This window comes from Babylonia areolata, chromosome 15, assembly GCF_041734735.1.
Source record: "Babylonia areolata isolate BAREFJ2019XMU chromosome 15, ASM4173473v1, whole genome shotgun sequence".
NCBI lineage: Eukaryota > Metazoa > Mollusca > Gastropoda > Neogastropoda > Buccinidae > Babylonia > Babylonia areolata.
The window spans coordinates 27,620,301-27,639,688 of record NC_134890.1 but is presented as its reverse complement, the minus strand read 5'-3'; positions in this window follow the sequence as shown (position 1 = coordinate 27,639,688).

Below are 19,388 nucleotides of genomic sequence, written 5' to 3'. Positions count from 1 at the left end.
GGAAATGTCTTCTATAACTGTGTTAGCTGCTTCAATGACTTTTTCCATTGTAGTGCTTTGGTTACAACGATGTTTGTAGAAATTAGACCTGTTTGTGTAAAATGTCATTCTGGTCAGTTATTACTTACCCTGTATCTTTGTATAATCGACTTATAATTTTTCTTTTCCCCCTAGATTTTTCTAGACTACAAAAATATTTTCTGTTGCGCTTTCCCTCTTCAATCCACTTTACTCTTGCCCTCATCTGAGAGCCTTTTGCATCATCCAACAGTAAGATTTCAAAGTTTTGTTTTAGTTGTAATGGACTTGCATTTGCTTTTATATTATCTGGATTCTTACTCAGTACTTCTTTTTTTTCTGTTTTTGTATATTTTGAGATTCACTGTGTTTTTGACACGAAAGTTGTTTTCCAAATTCACTGCAGAAATTTCTAATGTCTACTTTGTATAGTTCCCCGTTTACTTATGCTTGAATAATATTTGTAACTATATTTATCTAAAGATGTCTCAAGAAGGCTATTCATTTTTTTGGACAAAATCTTTGTTTTTCAGGAAGCTATTATAAAACTTCCAGTAGCCAGGACCTCGTGTAAAATCGCGAAAGTTAATTTCTATTTCTATCGCCTTGTGATCAGAACATGCTGGAGTTCTCAGAAGACACAGAAGTGTGTCATGCTTTCTGAGGCAAGGCAATAATCCAGTCGTCTGGCACTGTATGGATTGATCAGCTCCAACTATGATCTTTTTCGGTGTGATGCTGAAATGCCGCCTGGGTTGGTCATGGTGGGAGCGTAGGCACTAATCAGCGTTGAGCTCTTCTTGTTTGAAAGTGGGAGCTGATGTGTCATCAGGCGGTCGTTGATTCCCTCTGAAAGCTTGGTGAGTTTACAGGCGAGGTGAGATTGATGGCAAATTCCGCCCCTGCTTCTCGTCGTTCAGTGCTGCTGCGACCACTCCAGAAGAACGTGTATCCACCACCACGTTCTGTAAGCTGGCCTTTGTCTGCTAGGCACATTTGCTGAGAGCTGCCATGTCCACATCAAAGCGAGCTAAGTCTTTGGTAAGCAGTGCAGTTCTTCTCTCTGGTCTGTCTGCCTTGATGTTATCCAGCATAGCGTTCTCGTTCCATGTGCCAAGGTTGAGCACCATCTCGTTTTTCTTCTTTTTTGTTGGTCTACCGCTGTGAGGGATCCCCACCAGCCGCGGTAAACTGGCTAGGGAGAAGTGAAACAGGCTTTGTTTGAGGCACTTTTTCTAGTCCCTTCCTCCATGGAGGTGAACAAAGCGATCCTAAAGACGGCTGCTCAGACACCCAGGGGGCTGCCGAACTCCACTGCTGCTTGGGTCCAGTGGAGAGTGACCCTATGCCCTGGGCCGCCTGTGTGCAGGGTTGTGGCTATAGCTTCCAGTGTATCCGCACCTGCTGCTTCGCCACAACCCCATCGCCACAGGACATTATGATGTAGCAATCGAGGGCGAATAAGAACCAATGCTTGATCAAGAATTAAATCTTGATGCATACAACTGTCCTGTGTATATTAAAATGTATTTCAGACAGTGGGGACGTGAAATGAAAAATGATCTTTGGCTGCAGGTCTTTGAGAAGGAATTCAGAACAGTCTGACAAAGAACGAAGATTGCGTGAAGAAGCACATTATGTATAATGTTTTGAAAGTTACACTTGAGTAGTGCCACAAGTATCTGAAAAAAAAACCAACCCATAGATCAGAAAGTTTCCAGTCGATCCTTTTTCAAACTGAATCCAGTATACCTAAAAAATTGATCCTTACGTCTTCTTGAATTTGATTGCCAATATTTGTGTGCAAGCATGGTTGGAAGCTGAAAATTATGACCGCGTGGTGAGGATTTTCAGTATTTTGTGAAATAATCTGGCATTTTCGTATGGAAAGCGGCATCCCACGTGCGTCAATCTACATCACATCTAAACACCTGTAAACCTTGATTCACTGAGTCTTGAATTGTGCTTATTCATTTTAATTAAGTTCAGAGGGAAGGTTGTTTTCCAGTATTTATGTGTATCTTTCGAGTAATAACAATCCACGTGCTTATATTTGTAAAATACTCGTGACAACCGATTAATCATCTGTGCATGTCTGTATGTCTCTCTGTTTCCTCTTTTCTCTCTGCCTCATGCAGTTAGAACACAGTGGAATAATGTCACCAATACACTACAACACACACACACACACACACACACACACGAAAGGCTCAGCCTGACTGTTTTCCCAACCAACGTCGTCAAACCAACATGGAAGTCAAGGTAGTTTTTCTCACACATGTCTATGCTGACGTAAATCTCCTGCCTGTTATATGAGTCATCATTGTATGTGAGCAGTCTTGTCAATGCTGCGTTATCAGTGAAACTGTCGGTAATGCAGATATATTGAGAGGCTCTGTCGTCAGCTCTGTGCGCAAAAAAGGAAACTGGTGACAGCAGCGCGCCCTGCAAGACCCCAATATGCAGCTTGAACTGTTTAAAAGTATATTCCTTGTTTGTTTTTTTCAGTCAAAATAAATGGCGACTATGTCCTTGTTTTTGCATTCCCAAACGCATTGCTTTTGTTCTTTGGGCATTTAGTTTCAGTCCAGAAAAAGTAAGAAAATTCGTGTATGATATCACGTGCTTTCAACATGTCTTCTTTATTGTCGAGAAACAGGATTGTGTCATCTGCTGATTGCTCTATCTTAAGCATCGCTGATTTATTATTGACTGATGAGTGAACAATTCCGGATACGTCGCTGTTACGCTTTTTTTTTTTTTTTTTTTTTTTTTTTTTTAGCAGTTCAACAGCTGAGATAAGAGCTAATGGTGGAAAGGGGCAACCTTGTCTGATTCCGCATTTCACTGGAAAAAGTTTCTGAAATACTTCCCCCTTGATTTATACTGCTCATTGTGTTGGATATGATTACACTAACCCATCTTTTAACATTATGTAACATAAATGTCTTAGAGATTGAGTAAAATGTTTTTTGATAGTCGAGTGCTAAGAGATACCCACATTTCTTAGTTGCATTTGAATGATTGATAACGTCGTCTATGGTTCGGATTACAATTGATATATTTCGCCCCTTTAAATACACAACCTGATCTTGATTTATTAGTTTGCCAATAACAGTGTTCAGTATTAACGCTATGGCCTTAGCTGATGTTTTGTTATCTCTATCGGTGCGTGTTATAGGACGCCAGTTGTTTAAACAGTTTCTAGGAAAAACTTTACCTTTGTGGAGTAAAAGAATAGTGCGTTGTTTCTAGGTGTAGAACGTTTCACCTTCTCTAAAGGATTCATGGAATGAATCAGTGACAATAGTTTTTATGCCCCACCCCCAACCCCTCCCAACCCTCCACCTAAAATACATAACCTCTACAGTTAGGCGATCACTACCAGGCGCCAAACCGTTTTTCATGTTTTTTAATGCTGGTTCTGTTTCTTTTTTCATTCACAATGCCTTCACAAGCTGCGAGTTCCTCTTTATCTAGCTTTGGGAATTCTTCATTCTTTTATGAAATTATTAATAATTTCTTTCATTCTTTTTTTCAACTTCGTTTGATCCAGAGTGTAGCATAGAACTCTTTTGACACCTCAGATTGATTTGTGATAATTTCGCCACTGTCTTTCTGAATTTGTGTCATTGTGTTACCTTGCTGCTGCTGCTGCTAATACTACTTCTAATGATGCTGAGGATCATCATGATAGCAGTAACAATATTACAACTTCTACATTACTCTGCTGCTTTAAGATTTTTTTTCTACTACTGCTACCACCACCACAAAAAATGAGGCTTTGAAAATATACTACTACCACTGCTACTAGTACTACTGCTACGAAAATAATATTTGAAAAAAGGTAAAAAAAAAAAAAAAAAAAAAAAAAAAAAAATCACTCACGTATATCTAGGATTTGACATCGTGACAAACATACATTTGCCATGTATTAATTGTCGTCTGCCAGTGACAGTGCACTAAGATAACAATTGAATTTGGGATATTTCCAAACTGAAAAAAAAGCTTCTTTCATGACTGAACTTTGCAGGCCAATGTTGGTAGCCATCATCCTGTCCTACCTGGTTCCTTTCGGTGTTTACCTGACCTGCTTTCTCTCCTTCACTGTGGCGTGGAGAGTGGATCCTTCAACCAATCGCAGCGTTGCTTACATGACTGACACTCCCTGGTTTCCTGTGGACGTCAAACTCGCGCCCCGCATCTGTTATTTGTTCACGGTCAGCACCAAGCCTGTCTACCTTGTCACTGTTATCGTTTGTTGTGTCATCACCATCAGTCATCTGCACCGAGCTTCTCGTCAGCGATCACAGATGGCTGGGAGTGTGAAGGAAAAGAGTGATGCAGGAGACAGAAGAATCACTAAAATGTTACTTTTTCTCTGTGTTGTCCATGCTGCTATTCTCGCTCTGGATGTCTGTGCTGGCATGGCCAACATTCTCGTCCCGGAATTCTACGTATATCAAAAATACCACAATAGTTTCGTTGTATTTCATCAGATGGTTACCAATCCTGCTTTTTGTGCAAATTCAACCGTTAACTTTTTTGCTTATCTAGTGGCCAGTTCTAGATTTCGAAAAACGCTTGAAGAACTGTTCCATTGTTTTCAGCGAAAATCATGACAGCCATCTAAATGACATGTGCTTGTGTAGTTCTCGAAATGCACCAGTTTGTCGTCATGGACAATAAAACACGCAATACAAGTGACGTCAAATTTTGTGAATCTTTCCTATCGCACACCAGTTGCGCTTTTTGTTGATCATGCAACCTCCCACCTTTGCTTTCTTTTTCTTTTTTTTCTTCTTCTTCTTTTCTTTTGTTTTAAACATTTATCTCTTAATGCAAACTACACAGTCACATGCACACACACACACAGACACACATACACGGAAAGAGATGACAAAATAAGATTTTTCAGTCAAGCATAGAGGAAAAGACAAGGCCGGGATTCGAACGCAGACCCTCACGAACACTGTACTGGTAGATAAGCATCGTAACCATTCTGCCCATGAACGTAACGTCCAGCATGTCGTTCAGTCCAGTGTAATTGGGCAGGTCCACAGAGACTCTACTCCATTTTGAAGAAATCTGCGTATTGTTGGTTTGAAGATCATGCCAATATTCGTTTGGCTAGCAATGGCTCGTGCCCTTCCTTTCAGGTTCGACAGGTTCGTCTTCTGCTCCCTGGGTGACTCTCCAAGTCATACAGGCGAAAGCACCACGGCGTCAAGCAGAGCGACATTGGCGTGAATCTGGTGTAACCGTGCCCAGGGAGATTTTTGCACAGCTTCGTACTCTGCTGACAAACATGATATGTAAGGCTAAAAAGCAATACATCTGTGATATGATAGTGAGTGCTGATACTCCCAGAGAGCTCCTCCGCCTCAGTTGTCAACGATGGGTAAAGCCAGTGATATTGTGCTTCCCTCAAGTATTCCATCAGAGTCTCTTCCCGACAGGTTTAACGAATTCTTCATTGGGAAGATTGAACAGATCAGAACCAATTTTGACCTTGACACATCAAGCCCCACTGATGCCGTTGAGTTCTCTGGTACATTGTTCGCAGTATCTGAGCGTGTGAAAAAAAGTTCTTCAGAATATGCCAAAGAAATCCTGTGACCTTGACCCTCTCCCTACCCCTATCCTATATGATTGTTTGAATGAGATAACCCCTACCGTTACTGCCGTGAACAAGTAGTTGTGATCTGGCACTGTACCTCAGTGTTTTAAGCATGCTCTTGCCAAGCCCTTGTTTCAAAGGCCATCCTGGATCCAAACTGTTCGAAGCGCTACCGCCCTAGTTCCAATTTTCTTTTCTTCTCAAAAGGTGTTGGACAGTATTGAACTGAAACGATCGTTGCAGCATTTAGAGTCTCACAACCCTCTAGAACCGTTTCAGTCACCGTAATTGCCATAGCACCGAAACCGTCTTGTTGCGTGTGTAAACTAACCTCCTTCAGGCCTCTGACACTAGTGAGTCGTGCGTCTATTTTGTCACTACCTGACCTATCGGCAGCTTTTGACACAATGATGATGATGATGATGATGTGATGCTAATGATAATAATAACTGGTCTTTATACAGCGCTTTAATCTTCTAACCCTAACAAATGGGCCGTCAGTAGGGAGAAACAAGGGAGATAACTTTCCGTCCCGAATGAGCCTGGTCTTACACTGCATAAATCTGTTTGCCATGGGAAATGTTTTCAAATTTCACATAAGAATTATTCAAGATCCTATTCTCCTTCTTCTTGGCGTTCACAGCAACACATTCACGATTCTCACGGCCTTGTATTTCTGGCATACAATTCGTATTGCTGAATATATTCTGTGTCGATTCGAAACGAATGCTGCTTGCAATGAAACTCTGGCACTGCATATTGAGGAACGAAATTCTATTTGAGATAAGGTTTTTCATACATTACAGTAAGTATAAAGGCGTCAGACTAAATTTTTGTAGGGTCCCTCACGTTGTAGTCTGAGCTGGAGTTAACGGATTGATGAGTGAAACACAAATTTTCAGGACATACAAGTGACGTGGTGGCTCTCCCGCTAAGCTCACCATCCTGTGAAATGAATGAATCCCACTCGTCACCCGCAAACATTCTCATGGCAATGAGGTATTGAAATTATTGTCTATACATTACGGGTAAACACCTGGAATACACATTTGAAATGTTACCCTCTTTTCCCCAGCATATTTCACTTCGCCATCTATCATTTGACTTCCCAATGCTCCCTACCCAATCTTAGAGCAGGGGCACAAGATAAAGCGGCATTCAAGTTATTGCATTCCCAACAAGCTGTAATACCAGTCGCTAGCTAAGTCACGCATATCAATTATTTTGTAGCAGGATACAAATATCGTCTGTTATATTGCTGAGACGATGAAGATCATATCAAATACCAAATTTGCAACCAGTACAACAAAAGTGGAAACTGTCTCAGCTACGGGCATGTATTTTTTTCTTCTGAATATACAGATATTCGGATATTTGTATGTAAACTGTATACATAACTCAGGGAAAAAAAACACGTGAGTTTTCATTTCAACTCTCATAATCAGAAACATACCATGTACACACACACACACACACACACACACACACACACACACACACACACACACATATATATATATATATATATATATACATACATACATATGTGTGTGTGTGTGTGTGTGTGTGTGTGTGTGTGTGTGTGTGTGTGTGTGATTCGGAGGAGGAAGGTGGCAGAATGGTTAAGACGCTCAGCTGCCAATACAGAGAGTCCGTGAGGGTTTGGGTTCGAATCCCGCTCTCGCCCTTTCTCCAAAGTTTGACTGGAAACTCAAAATTGAGTGTCTAGTCTTTGAGATGAGACGATAAACCGAGGTCCCATGTGCAGCACGCACTTGGTGCACTGAAAAAGAACCCACGGCAACGAGAGTGTTGTCCTCTGGTGGCAAAATTATGCAAAAAAAAGTAATCCACTCTGATAGGTACACAAAATATGTAAGCATGCACTCAAGGCCTGTCAAGCGTGTAGGGTTGTCCTGCTGGTCAGGCATCTGTCCGGCAGATGTGGTGTTGTGTACATGGATTTGTCCGAACGCAGTGACGCCTCCCTGAGAAACTCGGACTGAAATTGAAACTTCGGAGAGGGAGAGAGAGAGAGCGAAACGAGACGACTGAATCGAGGAAGAGAGGAGAGAATGATACAGACAGACAGACAGATCAATTAAACGAAACCAGCTCATTATTTTTTAAGCCATGGTCATAGTCAATATTTCAAGACCTAGGGTGTGTGTGTGTGAAGAGACGGGCGGTTGGGAGGCATTTGACATATTTGTGAAAAAGTCAATGGCTGCTTGGTTACGTTTTCATTTCATGTAATGAACTAAATGCAATCAATCGCTTGTTCTTTTTCTGTTCGGTCGTGTTGGAGATGACTTTTCGCTAACAGACTGTTTCTTTGTTCATTGTGTGATCGCTAAACAGTCAGCCCAGGAGAAGAATGAAGGGAGGGGGTGAGGGATTGAGAGAGAGAGAGTGAGGGAAAGATAGAGAGAGAGAGAGGGAGAGAGACACAGGCAGACAGAGAGGCAGAGAGAGAGAGAGAGAGAGAGAGAGAGAGAGAAACAGAGTCGTGAGAGAGAGACAGAGAGACATGACAGAGAGAGATGAGAGAGAGAGAGAGCGGGAGATGGAGAGACAGACCGACGAAAGAGAGAGAGAGAGAACGAACGAACGAACGAACGAACGAATGTTTTATTCAGTTATGGCCAGAGCCCCTTACTGAAGGGGGATTCATTGATAAATAATAATTAGAAAATGACATGACACAGTAAGTAGGGTAGGCCCCTAGATAATTCAGATCAACCAAAAATTGTTAGCACAATGTGAACCATATCAACCAAAATAGTCAACACAAATATTCATCAACATTCACGAGATAACTGTACGTAGTCTCTTCAATCCTTCATATATATATACATATATGGCTAACTTATACAGAGTACATTTCTGTCTTGAAGATATGAGTAGATTAAACCTAAAACAAGAGAGGCAAGGCCTTCAAGACTCACTTGTGATACACTTTAAAAAGAAATCTAATCGTTAAAATGTGTTCTGTATTTGTTATCATAAAGCTTCGGGTTAAAAAATCTTTTTTTTTTTAAAGTACTAACCAGATTCGAACTTCGCGTGTTCGGGTGAGAAGAAATTGTCTTACCCATTACACTATCGTGGCTCCTTAACTGACGTTCTAAAATTTAATATTTGAACATACTTTTTTAAAGGGCGATCAATCAATTGCGGTATTCGCAGCGAGAACGCTGTTTAAATCATATTATTCTGGTGTATCTTGGGCATTCAAAAAATCTTTAAGGGCAATACAAAATTCTTTTTAAGTCCGCGGTAAAGGAGACGTGGCTATCGCCGCAATCACACTGCAACATTTAGCCGTTTTCTCTAGATCTAGATAGATGTTCAAGTTTAGTTACACCCGCTGGGAATGTAGTACGACACGGTCGATTCAATTTCTTTTTTATGTTCATTCTAGTTTTATAGTTTTAAAGTTGATATGAAAATTTAGTATTTTGTTAAACTAATAACATGTAGAGCCAAGTACAAGTACTTCTAAACGTCGTATGAAGTGAAAAGGACTTCATTTTGAGAAAAGTCAAGACTGGAAATTTTTACGTTTCACCAATTCAAGGGTATTAACTCGCATGGTTTACAATTTTTAACTGTGAATTCCGACTGATTCTGTGGATATTTTTGGGGCATAATCCAGTAAGTGATGAGGTGTTCACAAATCTATCTTTGAATAAATATTTAAAGGTCTCCTTCTCCAACTTTCCATCACATGTTATCGTGTATTGTCGATTGAATATAGGATTGAACGGGCAGGTCAACAACTTGAAACAAAATGGCGTCGTTCGCGTTCGCGAAGAATATGAGCACGCGCTATGAATGAGTATAAATATGTGGACGCAATTGATTTTTGCCCATGACCTTCAGGGCTCAGCCTATTGATCTATAAAGTCCACTCGTCGTATTGATTTTAGTATTTTCCGAAAAAGACCACTTGGGCGAATGAACATAGTGAAAGCCCTGTACACTGAGAGTAAAACACATAAGCTTTTTATGTATTGAGTATAATTTCAAAATGTAATGTTTAAGATGAGAAAGATCAGTTTAAAACAAATTAAGCCCCCCAGCATTAATTACAGATTAATTTCCCTGTTTTAATATCTGCACCAAAACGTTTGCAAAATAAATAAAAATTCCATGCTTAGCAAAAGAAGTTCCTGTTTGAACAAAAAATGATAATAATGACTGCTCTTGTTGTTGTGTCAGAATATCAGATCAAAGTGCCAAGTTTAGAGAATCAAAAAAATATAAATATAACAGTAAATGTAGTTTGCATATAATTTGGCTTTTTATTTTTTTATTTTTATGCCCATCCCAGAGGTGCAATATTGTTTTAAACAAGATGATTGGAAAGAAATGAATTTTTCCTATTTTTATGCCTAATTTGGTGTCAGCTGACAAAGTATTTGCAGAGAATATGTCAATGTTAAAGTTTACCACGGACACGCGCGCACACACACACACACACACACACACACACACACACACACAACCGAACACCGGGTTAAAACATAGACTCACTTTGTTTACACAAGTGAGTCAAAAAGTGGCCCAAAGCTTCAGTGGTCGTCAGCAAAGCAGCTCCTCTCACAGCACCTGATCTGAAAGTGAAGAGGGAACCTTTCAATGCGTTTAACTGCATGACCACGAAGGAGTCAAATTTCTTTCGCATGAAAATCTGAATGTTAGTAACAAAACCTACATGAAAGACACAATCTATCCAACAGAATGGGGCTCAGGCGTGTAGGCTGACAAACTGGGACGTCATCTCCACTTCTTGCAGTGGAAGAAACCCACAGGCAGAACACCGACGCTCCACTAACTCCATCCGATGTTCCAACAGCAAACAGCCAAGTCAAGCAGACCGCCCTCGTAGAAGATTTCGGCCACGTCCACTGAACAGCAGCTTCTTCTCTCAAAACCAACGTTATCCGTCTGGGCAGATGAATTATAGTTCAGGACAGTCGCTTTGCCAACAGGTATCTTGCTTGGACACACACACACACACACACACACACACACACACAGGCGTCACTGATGCGAACCAATACTTTTCTAAACAGTCGCACTTTCTTACCAGAGAACAGGTTGCGGTATGTTTCGATATCTGTGGTGAGAAAAGACCGTGCTGGTAATTTTTCTTCTTTCTTCATAGCACATGTAGATAACTGCCGACTTACCTGCTCAGTTTCTTCAACGCAAAAGCAGTATCGCTATCGCAGGGTTTTTATTATTTTAGTTTTATGCAACCATTAGATATGAAACAGACACATTTAATAGGTAACAAAAACGATGAGATATATGATTATTATGCAATGGAACTGCAGATCTGTTTCCACAAATCTACCTCATTTTGTACATTTTTTTTTTGGGGGGGGGGGCGGGGGGGGGGGGGTAATCATGTGTTAGTTTTGCAGTCCTTAAATTTAAACAAAAGTAAAATCCCTAAACTACATAATTATTACTGCCCACCCAAACTCCAGCTGGAGGATGATAAAGGATAGATGAATACAGCTACCAACGTAAAAACAAAACAAAACAAAAACAAAAACAATTGTTTCACGATGACCAGTCACCTGTGTCTAACAACATAGATGATACAAATGTATGTTCAGTCAGAGCTGTTTAACGAAAAAATCATTTTACACATGGCTTCGGTATACGTACCCAAAGGTCCTGACAAAGCACTGAATGGTTACAAACCCGACAGGACCAGAATGAAAAACGGTTAATAGCCGGTGATTTCAATGCCCATTCCTCACTCTGGGACGACTGCAAAATGGCCATTAACAATCGCTTTGTTGAAAGAAACTGTGTCTTCTCTTGGAACAACAACAGCAAGAAAAAGAAAAAAGAAAAAAAAAAGAAGAGAAAACGAAAAATAACTTTATTGGGACCAGACGCCATTTCAAATGAAATGTTAGAGCATTTATACGTTTCTAAGATTTCTATTGAATCATATTCAGTATTGTTGATCAAATGGTACTTTGCCTTTCTTATGGAAACAGTCCATTGTGGTTCCTATCCTCAAACAAGGTAAGCCCAAAACTGATAGAAACAATTACAGACCAATTGCTCTGTCTTCCCTGGAAAGTTAACGGAAAGAATTGTGCTAAACAGGCTTCTTCATTATTGTGAAAAAACAACAACAAAAAACAGTTAATCGAGCAAGATTTAGAAAAGGCAGAACAGCAATTGACACCCAGGTAGAATTACTAACCAGATCAAACATCTGTTTGCTTGTAGAATGTGCTAGACTCTTTCTTTAACATTAGAAAGCGTATGACCAAGTATGGCATTTAAGATTACTCTATAAAATCAAATCAGTTGGTTTATAAGATTGCATATTTGATTATTCCAAAGCTTTTCTGGCAATCGAGAAATCCAATGGTAGAAAGTACTTACTCCAACTCCAGATCACGTGGCATGGGAATCCCACAAGGATCAGTTATCGCACCAATACTTTTCATCATCTTGACTCACGATCTTTCACAATCTTTGTCAGATAATATTGAAAAGGTACAATATGCAGACGATATATGCATAATGATGACACTAACAATGAAAAGAACATACTCCTCTGGATCAATGAATTATACAAAGAGGATGTATGTTTAATCCCGGTTATAACCCCGACACATTACCTACTTTTAAAACAGGTGGGTCAGTGATTGAATATAAACTAGTAGTAAAATACCTTGGCGCATATTTCACATCAAAACTGACAAGGAATTTACACTTGGAATACCTCTTGACAAATGCTAGAAAAACCCTCAACTTATTAAAGATTGTTAGCAGGCAACACTGGGGTTAGGATACCTCTGTACTTACACATCTAGCAACATCGCTAGTAAGCTTAAAGCAAACCTATGCAAAAGAGGTATTCTTTTCTGTACCAAAATACATGTTTAAAATTACAAAGTGTGGATAGTGAAGCACAGAAGCTTGCTATTGGTGTTCGAAGTTTATGCTTCAACTTTAAAAACATACACAGAATATAAAATATCACCCTTTGAAGAACAGATGAAACTTGCATCTGCAAAGAATATCTTTAAAAGTGAAACAGTTCAAAACACAAATACTGCCGAGATAATTCTAAAATCAAACCTTCATATCCATCCAAAGAGCACAGTCTATTCACTCCCTCACAACCATAGGTACTTATACCTCTGGCATATTAAAAACATCAGGAGTGAACCAAAAATCGAACTGCCCCTTGGTTATCGTTCATGACAATACTTGAATTGGAGATGAACAACGGAACACTTGACATTAATTACCTAGATTAAGGCCCTGGTCTTTCCGCTTTTGTTAAATCTCACATTTAAGGAAATTATCAAAAACATTTTAAAGTATATACAGATGGTTCAGTACTTGGTAACAGGGCAGGTGCAGCACTTATAACTCCGTTATGAAAAATAGAGCAGTGCTACCATATCAGTAAATATTTCTACATTCACATAAGAACTTTTGGCTGTATCAATGGGATTAAATCATATAACTGATCTCCCGATTACCATATTTCAAGTATCATTTTGTGTCGTTCCTAAATCTGTATAACAAACATTGGAAACTTTTAATTTGAAGGTAAGAAAAGAACTCGTTACATAAATTCGTGATGTGATTCATTTTCTGATCACCCGTGGTAAAAAGATTGATTTTTGTTGGAAAATGAGCGGGTGGGTCGTTGTGAGTATAAATGCGCAGTGAATATCTATAATGCTATAGAAATACAAATTCTATATTCAGTACAAGAAGGTTATTCTCTACTGGAGAAAACTTGCTGGAACCATGTCAGTAAACTGAAACAAGAGTCTGATCCTGACAGAAAAAATGCTATAGAACTCGCGCAAAAATGATCGTGTCTTTTCTTTTGAAACAAAAAAGACATTACAGAAGCAAAAGGGTCACCAGACTAATATACAGAGTTCGACTTGATGCCATAAAAACAAAATGTACTTCTTAAGTCACTGGCATTTGTAGTAATGAAATTACCCCCCGTGCATATAATCTTTGAATGGGAGCAATTAAAAACGCATTCACCTCTTTCATTTACAAAACATGCAATTCCATTTACTTCCATTACAAACCTTTAGATGACAATCAACATGTGTTTGAAATAGTTCACAGTTTAATTAGGAGTCCCATTTGCTCTTTGTTGTAATCTTGCTTGTTGACTGATAAGTTTGTTTTATTTCATCTAGTATTATTTCATATGTTCATTGAGGTGAGAGGAAAAGGGACAGTTGTAATGATGTAAGGCATGGGTGTGGAGGGGAAGGTAATGGATATTTGTCTAAAATCACAATTGTGGATAGACGTTAAACAAAACACATCCACACCCACACCCACCCACACGCACACACACTCCCGAACACCCCCCACGCCCCCCCCCACGTACACACACACACACACACACGCACACACACACATACACACAGACACACACACAATGCGCACTCACACACAGAGAGAAACACATACAATCAGTCACACACGCGCGAGCACACTGACTCACTGACTCACACACACACACACACACACACACACACACACACACACACACACACACACACACACACACAAAGAGGATACGAACATGCGTGAGCAACAGTGTAATTAGCGAGTTGATATTTGCGGACCTATCGTGTGTGTTTCAACAAACAATGAACTTTCAGTTATCTCTCTCTCTCTCTCTCTCTCTCTCTCTCTCTCTCTCTCTCTCTCTGTGTGTGTGTGTGTGTGTGTGTGTGTGTGTGTGTGTGTGTGTGTGTGTGTGTGTGTGGTGTGTGCTGTCTGAGTCTGTGCACGTATGGCAGTTTGTCAGAATCCTATATTCATACTTGCAGGCTTTAAAAAAAAAAAAAGTTTTTTGTTTGTTTGTTGTTTTTTTTTTTTTTTTTTTTTTTTTTTTTTTTTTTAGCACGAATGCTCATATTTGTTTTGTTTATGATTAAGAGAGAGAGAGAGAGAGAGAGAGAGAGAGAGAGAGAGAGAGAGAGAGAGAGAGAGAGAGAGAGAGAGAGAGAGAGCTCTGTTATATAACATTCGTCTCTTGTACATGTTCCATTGAGACAAGGAGGAAAAGCTTTATATGTTCATAGTTCTTGATCCTCACCCCAACACTCCATGTAACACCGTGCGGATTTGTTGTAGAGGAGTTAGAGAGTGGTAAACCACCATGTTCACCAACCATACCCCAGTCATGGTCACAGACCTCAGCACTGCAGAGTCCTTCACAGAGTTCACTGACACACCAAAGTCTGACCCAAGGCCCTGGGAAAGCGCTGATCCCTTTTTCAGTGCCGATACTCGTGATCTCATCAAGACCGTGTTCAAGTGCTATGTTCGGCAGTTCATCATCTTCTTAGGCATTCCCGGCAACTTCATCTCTTGTGTAGTCTTCTACAAGGTGGGCTGTGTACATGCTTTAAGCTCTGTGTTTACTGTTTATTAATTACTGACATGCACACGTGCAGTTCACATACAGTATAATAATGGTATTGATACGAAGAACTAGAACAACAACATCGAAATTAAAAAAAAAAATGACGTTGATGACGATGATGATGATAATAGTAGTAGTAGGAGAAGTAGTAATGATAATGATAATAGTAACACGAAAAAAAGAAAGAAAAAAAAGATGATTACAATGCACACTGGTGCTCTCTTTGGAAACTTGAGATCGTTGCGCTTTTTACAAAAAGTTATACGTCTCTGGCTTCTATTCTGAGCCTGTATCCCATCAGTTTGGTGTCCCCCAAGGTTCTGTTTCAGGTCTCTTCCTTTTCGTACTGCAAACACAACTGCCTTCTCACGTAATTGAGGAATATTCTATATCTCACGCTGTATTTGCTGATGACATACAACTCTACAATTGACCTCACTCCACTGATATCTAGCCATTTCTCTCTGTGACAGAGTATTGCTCGTCTGTCGTTAAATCTTGATGTCTCAAACCGAATTACAACTGAATGACACAAAGATTGTAACACTATTGATTGAAAATGCAGGAAACGCGAATCAGACCTTGAATTTAACTACTGGTAAAAAAGAAAAAAAAAGTAAGAATCCGTCCATAATTTGGGCGTCACGTTTGACAGCGAACTTTGAATCAGAAAGATCGTGTGAATAGAATCTGTCAAGCTGCGTATATTGAACTGATTAGAACCCTGAAAACGGAATATGGCTGGCTACATGGCGGTTTATAAACAGTCATACACGTAAAAGCCAACTCGTGTACATGCAAGTGAAAGTGGGAGTTGCAGCCCACGAACGAAGAAGAAGAAGACGAAGTAGAACTGATTAGAATCAATGCAGTTTGTCACAACCACACTGTTCAGCTCATAAGCACTATGTACTTCACAATCTATCTATCTATCTATCTATCTATCTATCTATCTATCTATCCCGTAGTCTCGTAGACAGTAGAGGCACCACACAATTGACAACTAGCCTCCTCAATTCCTCGTGGTTTTCTGTCCTGACTGTCCTTCCCAGATTAAGACCTGTCCACTCTCAGATGCTGTCCTGCCATCTCTTTTTCTGCCTGCCTCTTCTCCTTGCTCCCTGCACCGTTCCCTAAAGACAGGTCTTGGACAGTCCTGATGAACGCGAGACGTGGCCATACCACTTCAATTTCCTTTTGTTTACAGTGGTCAGTAGATCGTCGCGTGGCCCAGTAGTTTGTTTGACTCTTCTCCGCACCTCATCGTTTGTGACGTGGTCCCTGTATGTAATGCTGAGGATCTTCTGGAAGCATCTCATCTCTAAGGCCTTTATCTTATTCTCCACTTCAGCTCTCAAGGTCCACGTCTCGCAGTCATGTAAGAAATATGGAAATTACAAGAGAGCACATCAGTCTGATCTTTGAGCTGAGCGTGATGTTCCTGTCATTACAGATGGACCTCAGCTTTGTCAGCGTTGTAATTGTCTGAACTATCCTGGAGAGTATTTCTGGCTTGGATCCTTTGTACGAACCGATTGCTCCGAGATACTTGAAGAAGCTTTGGACGGTTTCCAGTTTTTCGCCTTTGACTCTGATATCAGTGCAGATGCCGTCAGAGTTGTTGGTCATCAGTTTAGTCTTCTTTACGCTCATCTACATGCTGTAAGCTGCAGATATTTTGTCAAGGCATTCCACCAGGTTCACGAGCTCATATTCGTTCCCTGCTAATCCGTTAACGTCATGGGCAAAACGCGGGTTTATGATTGTCCTGCCACCGATGCTGACTGTTTCTTCATAGTGTTCAATGCGTCAGTCATGATCCTCCGCAGGAAGATGCTGAAAAGAATGGGAGATAGTAAACGGCCTTGTCTGATTCCAACGCTTATTTTGAACCAGTCTCTAATGCCGCCATTGAAGTATAGTGTGGTGCTGGCCTTTTCTGACAGACGCTGTATCACGTTGCTCAGGTTGGCGTTGATGTTGCACAGGTACACAGTTGCCCACAACACAGTATCCGGAGGTTGAAGATTTGTTCTGTTGTGCTGCCACCTGGTCTGCATCCGGCCTGTTCTTCTGCCATTATCTTCTCTGCTTGTGGTTTCAGTTTGTCCAGAATGATCTTCAGCATGACCTTGCTCGATGCTTATCAAACTGACGGTGCGGTAGTTTTGGCATTTTTGTAGATTGCCTTTCTTAGAGAGAGTCATGACAATTGACTCGGTCTATGGTGTCGGCCATTCTCCGGTCTGTCAGATCTTGTTGCAGCTTGTGGTGAGGGCGCTGACCATGGCTTCTCCCCCTGCCTGAACTAGTTCTGCCGGAATGTTGTCCACTCCTGGCGACTTTCCTGACTTTACTTCAGTGCCTTCGCTGCTGCCTTCACTTCTCTCTCGTCTCTGTTAGATTAATTCTTTTCTGTTCGGTATCCCTGATAATCTACTTACAGAAATTGAGAAAACCCAGAACTGTGCTGCAAAGCTAATATTCATAACGTCTAGACAAAGCAGCATGGGAAGTAAACCATGAAGAAAATAATTTGGAGACCATACCGGTTCGGTCGCTGTCCAGGTTAACAGTGGCTGTGCCATGCCGCGATATCTACCAGAGCAGACACAAACAATGTGATATTTGGGTACAAACCACAGAGTATCCATGGAAGGAATGTCACATTCGCCCCGACATCTGATTATGATGAAAAACAAAACAAAGCAAAACAAAAAACAAACAAAACAAAAACAAAACAAAGCACCCCCCAAAAAAAACAAACAAACAAAAAAACAAACAAAACACACCTAAAAATAGCGTCAACAAAGTTGACAAGAAAAAAACCCATACCCATCCTCCAGGGTGACTGGAATGCCAAAACTTTGAGAAAGTAATGTTTTTTTTATTCCACCTTTAACACTTTCACCGCCAGTCATTTTAGAGGGCAAAATTCCCTTGTGCTACAAACACAGGAAGTATGAAGTCTAAGAATAGCTGGGGTTTCCCCATGTGATATGTGGAAAATATGGCCTATCTACCACCGAACATAAAAAGCAGTAGGTTCATGGATAACTGTCCCATGATCTGGTCACCCTTCAGTGACATGGGTCCTCTACCTAGCTGCTGCATAAATGCGAGTTTGGCAGTGAAAGGGTTAAAGGGGAGCACAATTTTGTCATAGCATCATAAGAAATCATCCTGGTAGTTATTCTATTCCACATTAATACAATGGAAGATATTCATTACAAGATAATGCACAAAACACCACATTCGCTCGAACATACGCACTTGCCCCTCATGCTCACTGCGCTCACACACACACACACACACACACACACACACACACACACACACACACACACACACACACACACACACACACACACACACACACACACACACACACACACACACACACACACACACACACATCCTCCTCTACCGTTCTTGTTTTTGTTTGTTTTGTTTTGTTGTTGTTGTCCACGTCGGTCCTGTGAACTGCGGTTCCAGGCACAAACGAACCGCCAAGACGTCGGCATGAAACTGAGTGCTATTTGGGTGTTTTCATGGCCACCGTGACTACCAGGATCCATTGACAAGAAATCCAGTTACATATGGCATTGTCTCAGATCTCTAGTTAGAAAAAAAAGAAGGAATGCTCGTGGATGTTCAGACTATCTGGAAGCCACTTAAAGTTATGCGTAAAGTGAAGAGTAGAATAAAAAAAGAAAAGAAAAAAAGACCATTGTAAGTTTGTGCCTGCCTATGTGTGCGTATGTGTTAGGGTAGCTGTTAGATACACATGTATTGCTAAAATGTATGTATGCAGTGTGTGTGTGTGTGTGTGTGTGTGTGTGTGTGTGTGTGTGTGTGTGTGTGTGTGTGTGTGTGTGTGTGTGTGTGTGTGTGTGTAGTCATATTTTGGTATGTGTATGTAACATAGATGTAATGTTTATGTTAACAAAGCGTTTTTGTAAAGCACCTAGAGCAGATTTCTGGATAGTGTGCTATATAAGTATCCATTATTATTATTTATTATAATCAAAATAATTTGTTTATGGCTTCATTAATACATAATGTGTTATCGCCCTTTCTGAATCCATCCTCTGGTGACAATGTAGGCCAGAGGACGATGGCCGCGTGGTGCGGGTTATCATTTAAGCTTTTCTCCCAGGTCTGTTATTTGTGATTGAGATGTTCCGTGCATCTCTGCCACCAGAATCAGTACCGGTGTTTCTCACCATCCTTCAGACGCTGTGGCCTGCAGCAGTGTTTCCTTCATCCACTTGTGGGAATGTT